Below are 13,164 nucleotides of genomic sequence, written 5' to 3'. Positions count from 1 at the left end.
TGGCGGTGCGCGGAGGGGGGCCGCGGCGCGGAGGTAAGAGGGGGCCGCAGGCGCGCTCGCCGTGCCGCCGGCGCTTTGTGCGGCGGGGCGGGGGGCCGGTCCCGGTCGGGGTCGGCCCGGGGGGCCGGCGCCCCTGCAGGTGCCGGCGCAAGCGGGAGAGGGGCCGCAGCGGGGGGAGAAGTTGTTTCCCGCGGAGTTTGTGCCGCTGCGGGGCCGCGGCAGGCGCTGCAACAGGCGGCTGCTGCCCGCCCCGCGCCGCTCCGCTCCCCCTCGCCGCCGCTGCTCGCACTTAGTTGCCTGAGTCACTGCTCGGCAGCCGGGCGCGCACACACAAGCGCGCACACACACTCTCTCTCCCTCCCTCCCTCAAACACACACACACACACACACACATACACGCGCGCACCGATCCTTGGCATTTTTCACATTTTTTTCCACGAGGAAGCAAGAAGTTGGGAGCAGCCCCGTGCTCGTCGCAGACGCTCGCAGCCCTCAGGAGCGATCCTCCGGCAGTGTGGGCTGCCGAGCGGCCCGGCCTGGCTCGGAGCTCTGCTCGGTGCCCTGCCCCGAGTTTTGTTTTCCTTTCCCCGGTTGTTTTCCTCTAAAAGATGAAAGAAGGAATGTCCCTTTTCGCTGCTTCTTCTCCTTCTCCAGAGCTGCTGCCGCCGCCGCTGCTGGTTAATTGCACATTCAAGTGGAAAATTTTCAGGAGTCAGCAGAAACATTGTATCCAAAAAAGACAAAGTCGCAGTTACAACACCAGCGAGGAGATTGTCTCTGGAAAACTTCCTTTCGGTAGGAACCATAGGGGTTTTTATTTATCCTTAAGGTTTTAAAGAGATCTATTCTGCAGATGTCCACAGTGCTGATGCGGAGGGCCGGGGGCAGCCTTTGTTCACCGAAGGAGCGTTTTCAAAGGAAGTGCACTTCTAAGGGGGAGGGAAAAAGTTATACAGTACGGCTTTTGTAACGAAATTAAAACAAAGCGCCCCCCTCCAAACAACTAAACGGAAACAACGAGGAGAAATTAAGCGAGAGGGTGGGGGAAAGAAAATCTCTATTTTTACCGAGTAAAAAAGTTTGTGCTCCTACCTCAGTTGAACGTAATCCTAGTCATGATTTTTCTCCTCTTGAAATCTGTTTTAAGTTGAATGGTGTTACAGTATAAAAATATTTATGAAACAATGAAATACCAGCCACCCACGTTTCTCGGGAGAGTTGTTAACTTATTAGAAACAAGTGCCTGCCTTTGATATGAAGAAATCAAAAGTGACCTCCAGAAGTGCTGGAAAGTTAGGGGAGCAGTTCTCTTCTACGCTTACTGAATGTAAATGGCTTCCAGTATTATTTAACTGTTCGTTGGGAAAGAAAGGCCAAGAAACATCAGATTGTTTTGGCATTTTCTGAAGTAAAATAGTATATTTAAGAAATGTAAGCTGAAATGGCAGAGCCACAGGGAAAAAGAAGTACCTATACAGCTGTATTTCCTGTCCAACAGAAGCATATTTGCTTTCCCTTAGTGCTGATAAAGTTTAGAAACATGATATTGTCAGTTAGCAGTTCTACAGAGATATATAACATAGATAATGACAAAGTTTGGAACTGGATGGGTAAAATCCTCTTTTCTCTAGCTGGATGTTCAGTTATTTTGCAGCACATCTAATATGGAAATCTCTGTGGGAAAGCCTCTTACAGGAAAATTCATGTAAATAACTAAGTGCTACCTGCAGTTGAATATGAAAACAAAAATCATTATAATTACACTAGGTCTTAATTTAAAACTATGTAGGATTCTTCGTATAGCCTTGGATTGGGAATGCGTGTCTGTAACGTATGATGTATTCTGACTCTATAAATAGCTGGGGAATACCATTACAGGAATATTAGATTGAACTGATGGTAAGATGGTGCTATCAAAAATGACACAGACCTGTATATTAAATTACTTGTGGGGCTGTCAGGAAAGCTTGCATATTTGTTTAAATATATGTGTATGTGTAAATATAAATATACATGTGCATACTTCATTTGGGAATAGAAATACAGGAGTGAATACAGTGAATGTTCTTAAAAGAAATGAAGATTTTTCTGTTTAGCTAAGATTTTGAATTTTTAAAATCAAATTGTTGAAATGATTTTCCCTAAGGGTAAACTTTTTTTGAGGTGCATTTATTTTTCACCTTTATGGTGAACATTTTGTCGCACTGTGCTGGTTTTTAATTGGGTCATAAGGCATTTTCTATACTAGTAGGGATATTTATTTGCTTTATCTGCTGCAGGTTTTTATCAGCTGATGAAGCAGAAGTTTTGAATGTGCAGGATTTATTTCAGTTTTTCCTCTCAACAATCTCAAGATACCTTTGCAAAGTACTTCATTGTTACACCTTAGGTGTATTTTGAGCATCAGCTTTACATACGCTGCTTTAGTGAAGTAAATATTATTAGCCTTTGCACCCAGGAGAGTGTAACAACAGCTCTTGAGATTCAAATTACAGTTTTATGTTCTGGACGGTTTCTTAGTGCTGAGTGGGATGTACCCGAGCAGTGAAGCAGAGGGAAAATTTAGATTTGACAGGGCTCTTAGCAAAGACAGCTTCTGCTTAAAGGAGTTTTAATTAAACAGCTAAAAAAGAACAACAGAAACTTAATTATGAGCTAGACCCACTGTGAGTTTCCAGCTGAGAAATGATAGCCTATTGTGATGTGTGGAGATGTGTGAGCATGTGTGTAACATGTTTGGTATAATTTGTAAGTAGTGTTTTTTTGTTTTTTGGTTGTTGCTAGATGGTGTAGTGGTTTTGGATATCGTTAAAGTGGTTTTTAGGCTTTGTTTGTCCGTGCCTGGAAAGTTAAGCTCAGTTAAGTCGCATGCAGAGGGAAAAAAAAGAGTTCTTCCTTTCTTTTTTAAGCTACCTTTGTAGAGTGTGCTGTAAGCAAACTTTCAAGGTATACTACAGGCAAAAGACTTCTGGAGCTACAGAGAAATTCTGGTGTCTTTCACCTAAAAAAAGTGAAAGGCAGAAGTATGTAACTGTACTGCAACATAGCTGTCAGTTTTCAGTCTAAAAAAGTAGGATGGTTTCACTGTTGAAACAATTTCAGTAGAAACGAACTGATTTTATTGGAAAATGCCTAAGACTGTTTCCAAAGCACAGAGGTTTGGTGTACAGTTCTGAATGTGTGTATTTGGGAGAAAGTTACCTTCAGTCATTATATTTTGAATGCATGGTTTCTGACTGTATGTACACAGGCATACATCACTCTTTTTATCCGGAATTTCTTTGTGATGTTAATATTAGTGCTGCATCATTCCAGGTATGGTTTAAAGACTGGCTTTCTGATGTGATTCCATTTATTTAAGAAGAAAAGGTTTGCTAGATCCGATCCTTACTCAGGTTAAAGTGACTGGGATGACTCATAGGAATAAACATTCGCTGGATCAAATACTAAGATATTTACAGCATGTGCTTTCTGTACATGGTTAGTATGATATTTGATGTCTAAAGAAGGACATGGGTGCTCTCCTGTGTCTGTGATTAAAAACAATATCAGATTTGACACACGCTTTTTCAAATTTTTGTGCGATGCTTCTGTTGTGCTTTGCCTGTAACCTGACTAAAACTTGCAGGCAAATTTCTGTTAAAAGTTAGTGGCTCACTCCATTTGTGCTGTTATTCACAGCACATGCAAATATGAGTTGAAAGCTGACTTCTAAAAAATCTGTTTGAAATTCATGTTCATTCTATCAACTTCATATGGCCCGTTGCTGTATCATGTTGAATGCAGTGAGAGCACAGATCAGCCCTTTAAAAGTGACTTTGAAATCCCCATCAGAGAAACAGTAGTTACTAGGATTTGAGATTTAATTACTGTTTTGCCACCATGCTGCATTTTGCAATTAGCACTTGCCTCAAGTAGGAGCGTTTTATATTCCTAAACTACAATCATTTACTATTTAAAAAAAAATTGAATCTCAACAAAATTTTAGAACCTGCAAGAGGTAAATCATCTCCCTGAAAGAAACGGCCGTTAGAGGTTTCATGGCAGCTTGTGCAAGTACTGCATAATTTACATTGTATCCTGTGATATACGAACAGCATAATGACATTATTTATTGTAAAGCCAACCAACTCTAAGCCACACTGAAGAGACATTTTTAGAAGAAAAATCTCTCCAATAAATTTCCCCTTTATGGCCATATCTTGCTCACCATTCTTGCACAAAACTCTTTTTGACTTATGCAAGTGGAACAGGGATGGAATAATATTTCCTGGAATAATTCTGAGTTTGGTTTTAGCGATTGCTCATTTCCAAAACATAAGAGTGAAAAATTGCAGACTTCAATCTTTTGAGGCACCAGCTTCAAATCTTGTTTCTCGGATTTGTCGCATAAAATGCAGTGAGGAGTTTTCTGGTTTAATGTCCCCCGACCTCTCTTGGTTATGTATGAAATTCTGATTCCACCTCAATCATTGTGACTTTTACCTTGTTATTGGTAAAGCCAAAGTTTATCTCTGTGTTGATGCAGGTCCAGCAATTTTTATACTTTTATCAGGTTATTGAAGTTCCACCAGAATTATAGTAGTGTTGAAGTACGAGGACTGAAGAAGTGGAGAGGAGAGAAGGAAAGCAATGAGTCTGTGTCAAAAGCTGGCTCCTAACAACAAATTTGAGATATTCTACATAGGAAGGAAGTCTATGCATGTCTCAAAGAGCAACCCATGTCTTTAAACATGCCTTTATTTGTTAGATGAAGATTTGTACATACGTCAAGAATATGATGAAAATCCGCGAAGTGTGTAAAGACTTTTATAGTGTTTATAGACGTTTGCCCAGTTAGTGCAGGGCTGCAGTTCCATTTCCTGGTCCCTACAGCTTGTGTCTGGGTTCTTCAGAGGCAGCCCATTTTAGTTTGGCTCTGATCCAGATGTAGGTATCACCTACAACTTTTTGTTCTTTGTCTTCTAGCCGTTGTTTACTGGAGCAACGTGATTATTCGCTCTTCATCCTGTTGTACCTTTCCAAATGGCCTTCTTAGATTTCTAGCTCTTATTAACTCTTCACTAAACTTTCGAACCGGAGATGGTGTGTGTGGCAGCAGAAGCAAGTGAGCACAAAATACGTGTTTATTTGCTAGCAGGTCAGAAGGTAGAATGTGAAATCTCAGTGTGTAGGGAGGAGGAAGGGAAGGAAAGTTTAGGGTTATGTGTAAAACTATTAAAATACTATTGAGTGGGAATCTAAAACAATGATGAGTGCTGTTGTTTTTACAGATACATGAACTGAAAACTGCTGCTAATGATGGGAAATGTTAATTATGTGAGAACATATTGAACTTATATTCTCTGGCATGAACTTTTTTAAATGCATCAACTGTGCTGCCTTTTATGCACACAGCTTTCTAATTATCATAATTCAGTACAGCTCCGGCTTTTGGAAAGAGTTCAAGTGCAATCTCAACTTCACATGAAAGGAGTTGTTTTTTTGGTTTTGTTTGTTTTTTTTTTAATGGAGAATGTTCAAGAACAATTTGAAAAGATAATCTAAAAATGCTACATACTTAGCTGGGTATAAGTCAGAAAATAAATATGTTCCCATAACTGTCTACCAAAGCAGAACAGATTATTAGAGAAGAAAGTTATCTATTTTTCTCATTATGGCTTTCACACTCCTGCAGATGACAACTAAAGCACATTTTGGTAATTGAATACCATAGACAAATCTACTATATATTGATTGACAGTAGTTTTTATTTTGCCATTTAAAAAAACCCTCATGATTGAGTGGATTACTGTGCTGTTATTAAAAGATTTTTTTTTCCTCAAGTAGTATGTGAGTAACAAAGATTTTTATTTTCTTAAATAAAGCAAGAAGACAACTTTCATGACTTTTTTGGTATTAACTATTGTGTTTCTGCAACATATTAAAATCCCATTGTAAGTCTTCCTTATCAGTCAGTATTCACACCTTGCCTTGCTGGGGCTTGAGGGGATTGTAAATACCAGGTTTTCTAAAGCTTTTGGAAGTGTTAGTTTGGGATTGGTTGTGGGTTGGTTTTTTGTGTTTTTTTTTTTTTTTCTTTAATGAGGGGAAAATAAATTTGATTTAACTTGCACTCAAATTATCCTTTCACAGATTTTTTTTTATGTGATTAAATTGTTAGTCCCCCACCAACCCCTGATTTTACCCAGCTTTTAACTGAAAAAGAATAAGATTTTTTTTTTCATACTTGTCTTTCCCTTTACTACAGTACATGCTACATTTCTAAAATGCAAAGAAAGCCCCAGTGAAACAAAATGACTTCATTTGAGCTGGCACTTAAGGACAGAATTCACTTCCATAGTGCTGAAATAAAAGAAGCCAAGTGTTTTAAATAGCCACTCCCCTAGGCCAGAGTGTTTTTAGAAAAGCTCATTGTCTAGATTTGAGCTGTAGCAGTATGCCTGCCTCTGTTAAATCTCCTGATCCAGACAGCTCGATTTCTAAAGTTGACATCTGGTTTACTCTTTGTTCACCTGTTTAAAAAAAAAAAAAAAGAATGCAAATAGGCGAGTGCACCATTGCCCTAGAGCTCTGCAGAAAAATAAAAATGCTGTTGACAGTTTGTCAAATAGTGCTTCCAGTCTAAGACTGCAGTTGCCTATTGTTATGCCAGCAACAGGCAACAGAAGTTGTGGCACCATATGGCTAGTATATGCTTCAGATAAGCTATCTGTTAATTTAGCTTATCAGTAGCATTTTGATATGCTCTGTGTTTGAATCACCAACCACTATGGCCTTGGGTATTTTTGGTGCCAAATTATTCCTTAACGTTATAGACATCACAGTTATTCCCTTGGTGGAATCTCTCGCCATTCATCCACCTCATGGTGCTGTGAACAATAGTGCTTCTTTTTGGAATTAGCTGGCACAGTTTTTTACATGGTTTTCTTTACTGAATTATAATCTCCCAACAGAATGACATTTTGATTTTGAGGGGAGAAAATGTCAGAACAGACTTTGGAAGAAGAGGTAAATTCATAGAGGTTTAGTGGATTAAAAGCCTCCATTATGTGTATCTCAAGTAAAAAATGTAGTGTTTGGAGACATAAATTGATGGGAGAAAGGAGATTTTATGAATATTTAATCTTCCACCACCATTGACACACTTTTTGATACAGCTGGTGGGCAGAATTCTAAACAGTTTCATTTCAAACATGCCTGATTTTACCTTGATTCTTTTGAAAAATTTAGCCTTTAAAAACAGTTGTGTCTCTATGTCTGCTGCCAGCTGATCTTTGAAGATTTGTTTTTTATTTCTTGCTTGTTCAACGATGGACAGAAAACCTTTTAGAAGCCTTGAAGATTCCTTCAACTTCCCCTTGCCTCCCTGCCTTTCTTTGGCAGTCATCATTTTGTTGCAGGAAAAGTCTCAAACCATAAATACAGTCTTCCATTCAATGCCACAATGATGTCCTTAGGGTTGGATCTGTCAGTGTTGCTCTCTGACCTTGCAACACATTCCTCTGTTTTCTGCCCTAAAGGCTCCATCTCTACTGTGCCTTACAGGGCACTGCATCTGTCTCTGATTGCCTGGACTCTCCTCGTTCCTTGGATATGCAATTGCTCTTGGGCAGTGCTTTGTAAGGCTCTCTTTCCTTTGGATGATGGTGGCTTTTTGTTTTCCTCCTTTTGCTGTTCTTCTTACCAGGTTTTCCTTATCCCATCTCTCTGCTGCTGCTCATGGACATTGTCTCACTCCTGGGTCTCTTCGCCCACTCCAGTTGCCGTGCTACTTCCACTTCTTCCTTTCTCTGACTATTGGAAAGAAAGGACTGTTTGTGCTTGTACACTGCCTTTCATGTCCAGGATCCTTAATGACTGATAAAAGGACCAGATTCTCTCTCAAAGAAATATAAAATCATCTTCTAATCTGTTGGCTGGCATTGCTTTTTTAGTAATGAAAGGAGGTCAAAAAGAGGAAAGTTTTTCTCCCTTTGGAACAGAATGATATGACAGTCTGGAACAGTGGGCACTCTTTAATCCCTCCCTGAAGCCTACACAGATGAACCATGGAAAAATGCAGGAGCTGGCAGAGCAGCTAGAGGCCAACCAGACAGGCAGTGAAGTGAGAGGTGAAGCTCTCATCTCACCACTGTGCCTGATGTGACATGAACACCTGCAGAAAATGAGAGGTTTGCTGTCCTTGGCTTGACATCTAAGTCAACTAGCCTGAGAGTTTCTCTGCAGGGACATTAAATGCTAGCATCTGTCCACTTAGAGCTGGTTTGGGGGTCACCTCAAATTTTAAATCCACATTAAATTCACATTTAGAATTCAGGTCTATGGTGTGTCTCACAGCTGGGTGATAAATAACATTTTTTTTTTTGTCTCTGGCTTATTGCAGGTTAAACCTGTGATCTCTCATTCTGATGTGATGGAGGGGGAGGGGAAAGTGAACAAAAAAGCTAAAAAGTCTGTTGAGACTTCTACTTCTCTGAGAAGTGTGTATCGTGTAATTTTTAAGTGCTTAAATGTCTAAGAGACAATTTTCAGTCCTCTAATGTATCTATTTATCACCCACAATGAGTATGGTTGCCTTTGGACTTTTAGGTACATTAAAGCATAAGAAATCTGTGTTTATTTAGTACAATAAGATGCATTTTTCATATGATTGTGGGGTTTGGGGGATTTTTTTAATGAAATTTCAGGGCCTGTGAAGTTTCTTTGGTATCTGCTTGACTTGACTTTACTAATGTTTCTTCGGTTCCAGTCGTTGTGTGATATGAAATCTGTAGCTCCAAATAATGTGCCTTTTGCTCTTTAAATTGACTATTTACGCATAGCAATTTGTTCTTCTGCTTCTTGACATATTTATTATATGCTTGCTGGCCAGTTGTAGATAAGCAGTTGAAGGGGCACATTTGAAAGACAATTTAAAAATATGTAGCTTCCTATACCAGTTCACTTTAGCCTCTAACATTAGTAATACTTTTCTGTTGTTGAAACAATGACCTGTAAATGACTTTGTCTTCCATAATCTCTAAAAACAATATAAAGAAGTCCAAAGGGTAGTAGAATTATCATAGTTTTGATTGCTTGGAAAATTAACTAATGTTCTGGCCTCTGAGATTTTGGAAACAGATTCAAGAACCCTTTTTTAGGTAGCAGACTGTTTTTAATGGTTCTTCTGTATTAAGGAAAGTACAGTATTGTAGGTTATTTATTTCTGGGCATGCAGTACAGGGTGAAGAGCCTGCAATTCAGCTAGCAATGCTTCTGTGCCCTGAGGTAAACTCTATTTCACAAAGGGAATTTTGATTATGGTCTACTGCTCTGTAGCATAGTGGAGGCTTCAAGAGGCAAGTGGTAAATGCTACCAAAGAAAAGCTGGATTGGAGCCACTGACGTCATCTAAGTAAATCTGCTGTAGGACTATAGCCATAAAATGACTGCCAGCCACTGAGCGCACTTTGGCCTTTTCTTGTCAACTGTTTTAACTGCTGGGTTTGGGGGTTGTTGGGTTTTTTTTTTTTCCTTTCTTGTTCTTTTTTTTTTTTTCTCCAAGCAACATGCATTTTTCTTTTTTGTATGTGTGTGTGCTGGTTGTGCACATGATGAAATATAGAAATGCTAACATCCCCCTCCCTCCCCTCGGCACTGTACGTAGCGTGTGAGTAGCTGTAGCTTGCAGTTCAGAAATTAAAAAGTAAACCAGTACTTTTCCATACATGAGCCTAAGCAGAATTAAGCTTCCCTCACAAGCTATTTTTTAGGTGCAAGAGCCTGGCAGTTCAAGTTACAGCATACTGATGAGATTTGTGTTGTGGGCAAAAAGCATTTTGCTGCACTGGAGGGCATGCTCCCCTCTGGAAGAAATAAATATGTAAAAATGGCTGGTTTTGAATTCTGAGTTAGCACAAAACGCATATGTGCTCGAGTGCTTCAGATCCAGTGTTAGTCATTGCTTTAAGATTGACCTCTCCAGCTCCAGTCACTCCTGAAACAAAACTTTCCCCTTGTTTCAGATTCATTGTTACCAGGGGATCTTTTGACGATACTTCTTATTATGCAGCTAAAGAAACCGTGTGCAGTAACAATAGTAGCTCTAGGATTCACTGATTAGTGTGTAGGATATAGATGTGTACCTAAGGGTATAGCTAAAAATGCAGTGGATATCCCACCTGTCCTCCACTTCAACTTCAGCAGTATCAGGATTGCAACAAAAGTACTTGGGTTTGTGACAATGGATTTAGAATTCATTGTCAGTATTCTCTTGATATGAATTTCCAGGAAGTTTAACATACCATTTTTTTTTAAACAGAGTACACTGTAAAACACAATTATCATTGTTAGCCAGCATGTCCCGTGACAATGTTTACTTGATTATGTACCTCTTTTTACTTTAAAATAAAAATTGGGCATCACTGGTTTTGGAGTTTGAGTCTTATGATCAGAAATATATTAAAACCAGTATCTTATCCATGAATCATTAGATGAGTCAGTTCCTGAAACCACTACAAGCCTCACAGTTCTTGGCTACGACTGAAAGCAGGAAATCCAGGCTTCAATAACTTCCTTTCCCAGTACTGGCTATGGCAGTGTTCGTGGTTAGTATATGCTGCTTTTGTAAGCAATAGGAAGATGTATGTCTGAGGAACAAAGGCACTCCAGTCAATTTGCTGAAACTGTTTATAATTTGTGGTCTTGATTTGAATGTCAGGATGTATTGGCATATACCAAATTCTGTGCTGCAGTACATTTTTCAGCAGCGATATTCAGAATATGAAATAGAACACATTATGGCACAGTTCTTGGACAAAACCCATTTAATCAGTTTACTAGAAAATGGGGAGATGTTTTAGTGATACCATCCAACTCCTGAAGAGTAATGGGAATGAGAACTGAACACATAGAAGTAAATGAAAAATGTTTATTTAACAGTTACTTTGTTTTATGCTTGTGCAACAAACTATTTTTATTCTGTTTCAGTGTTCCAAAAGGACTTGAAAAAAACCCAATCCAAACTTGGAACTTGCAAAATAAAAACACATGATTTGTTTTTCAGTCTCCTCTTTTGTAGTGAAAACTGTTTGCCTCCTCATAATCAAGGACACATTGATTGTCTTTATGTCAGTGGAGCATTGCTGGCTGCAGAATTTGTCTCTTTAAAAGTGGAGTGCCTGTACACTACGACATCTGTGCAAGAGGATGCACTGTTTACCTTTTTGAGCTAACTGGGCCAGGTTCAGATTTGGTACAGTGTTCATCTTAATATGTTTACACCTGGAAAGTATTCAAGCCTTTATGTTTTTCTTAAATATTATGAAAGATAGTTTGGTATCTTGTAGTTATTACTTGGTTAATTTAACTCTCTAATTAATTAGCAGCACATAAAAGCCAAGCCTACCTTCTTTAATTATTCTTTTTGTTCTTTCCTCCAAAAAAGGGGTTTGTTCATAATGAACTGAGAGGAACACAAATATTGTGAGCAATTAGTGAGACACTACATTAAAAAGCTTGTTCTGACAGCATTGGTTAAACTGTATATGCAGTATTGATTAAAAACAAATACAGAGCTGTGTTTAAACAGATAGAATGATTATTGCACATTAGGCAACAACAGTTTTTTTGTATTGGATAATAGGGGAAACTGCTTTAATAAAGCAATATGCAGAACTGACCTGTGTGTAACGGCCCCTTACGGAGTTTGGGAGCCAAATAGCTGACAGGTGATCCTATACTTGTGCCCAGTGTGATGGTTTTGAGTCTTTGTGTTTGTCAGGCAGTATGGAAGAGGATTTTCTTGTGGAGACCCATATCCATAGTTGAGACTTTTCCTCCCTCCTCCCTCTGTCTATGCAACTCTGTGCCCACGGGGAAGACCTGGAGAGAGTCAATCCATTGCTCAAACAGTGACATTGAAGCCTTTGAGAGACCATGAGTTATGGGTTAGGTTGTCTTTGAGGGAGAGGATGAGACTCTTCTCTTGTGACTGACAGGTTTTTGTCAGCACAGTTTTCATGGGCACTTTTCTGCTGGCCTGTGCCAACTGTTCTTCCTCCCCACTGTAGGGATGAGCCACTGGATGTTTTTATAATAATACAGCTGTACCCCCGAGGTGGGTTACTGGGAGATTTGGCTCATCAGTGAGCATGGAAGTAAGCTGTTTTTCTGACTGGAAGGGATTGAGATCTCTCCAAGGGTATTTAATGGGATGCTATTGAACCATGGAGGTGCAGATAGCATTTAAAAAAAAAAAAAAAAACTAAATTGGATAACTGTTCCAGAGCTGTAGTTCTCACAGCACCAAATCCTCTGGTACAGGAAGCTTGTAGAGATCTCGGTTTTTGATACTACGTTTCTCCAAGTACCTGCTGCTCTGCTTCTGGAGACAAGTCTGTGTTAGGCAGGAAAGCTCAGTACAGTCAGGTCCCAGACAAGCAGCAATCTGTGCCATGAAGCTTGTGCAGTGCAGAGCATCATGTGAGCAGAGTGGCTTGGGCTTAACACAGTGTAGCTATACAAACAGCTAGACTTCTTTGGAGGCAAGCTGGCTTGTCTCACCCTTCCTTCCCTGTCATGTTTTAAGAAAAAATGGCCGTTGAAAGAAGGTTGAGATGCTTGCATCCAGGAAGGAGGCTCAGGAGGAGGTATGCATGGCTAGTTTATAGTTTAGGTGGTGCTTTATTCAAATATGCATTTCTAGAGCCCCAGCTGTGTATGTACATAGCAGAAACTTCACTCAGATGTGTCCCCTCTGCTATGAGGAGCCAGGTGCTGATGCTTTAAGAATTGCAGTGTTCAGCATCACACCACCTATTGTGGATTTAACTTGCTGCATTGTAATTAACTTCTTTTAATAACAATAATTATTATAATTCACTTACTGAAATAATAAAGATGTTCTTCATTGCTGCTTCTGCATACTGAAATCTTTCTTCTTGTTTTCCATTTAAGAGAAAATTTAAGCACTTTAGCAGTGAGTGTTTGTGGAATGAAAAAGCATTTTTCATGTTTGTGACCATATGAAGTGCAATTTTTTATTAATTAATGTTAAAGAATGGATTGTTTAAGGACAAAGAAAAAAAACTTCAAGAGGAAAAGTTTAGGAAGCAGGTTGTAGTTGAGCTTAATTCCATTTATTTTACTTGTAAAGAAATGTAAATGATTTAATGTTGTTTT

The 13,164-nt window shown here is 39.3% G+C and overlaps 1 protein-coding gene across 3 annotated transcripts in view; it reads left to right on the top strand.

Moving 5' to 3' along the window:
• The first annotated feature begins 701 nt into the window (after positions 1–701).
• TEAD1 (TEA domain transcription factor 1) overlaps positions 702–13,164 on the top strand; it is a 158,612-nt gene continuing 146,149 nt past the window's right edge. For all 3 annotated transcript variants that reach the window (XM_061999375.1, XM_061999374.1, XM_061999373.1), the window contains exon 1: positions 702–795. The gene's annotated coding sequence lies outside the window, so the exon portion shown is untranslated. The remainder of the gene's footprint in view (positions 796–13,164) is intronic.

This window comes from Colius striatus, chromosome 7, assembly GCF_028858725.1.
Source record: "Colius striatus isolate bColStr4 chromosome 7, bColStr4.1.hap1, whole genome shotgun sequence".
NCBI lineage: Eukaryota > Metazoa > Chordata > Aves > Coliiformes > Coliidae > Colius > Colius striatus.
This window is presented reverse-complemented; position numbering and strand designations above follow the sequence as displayed.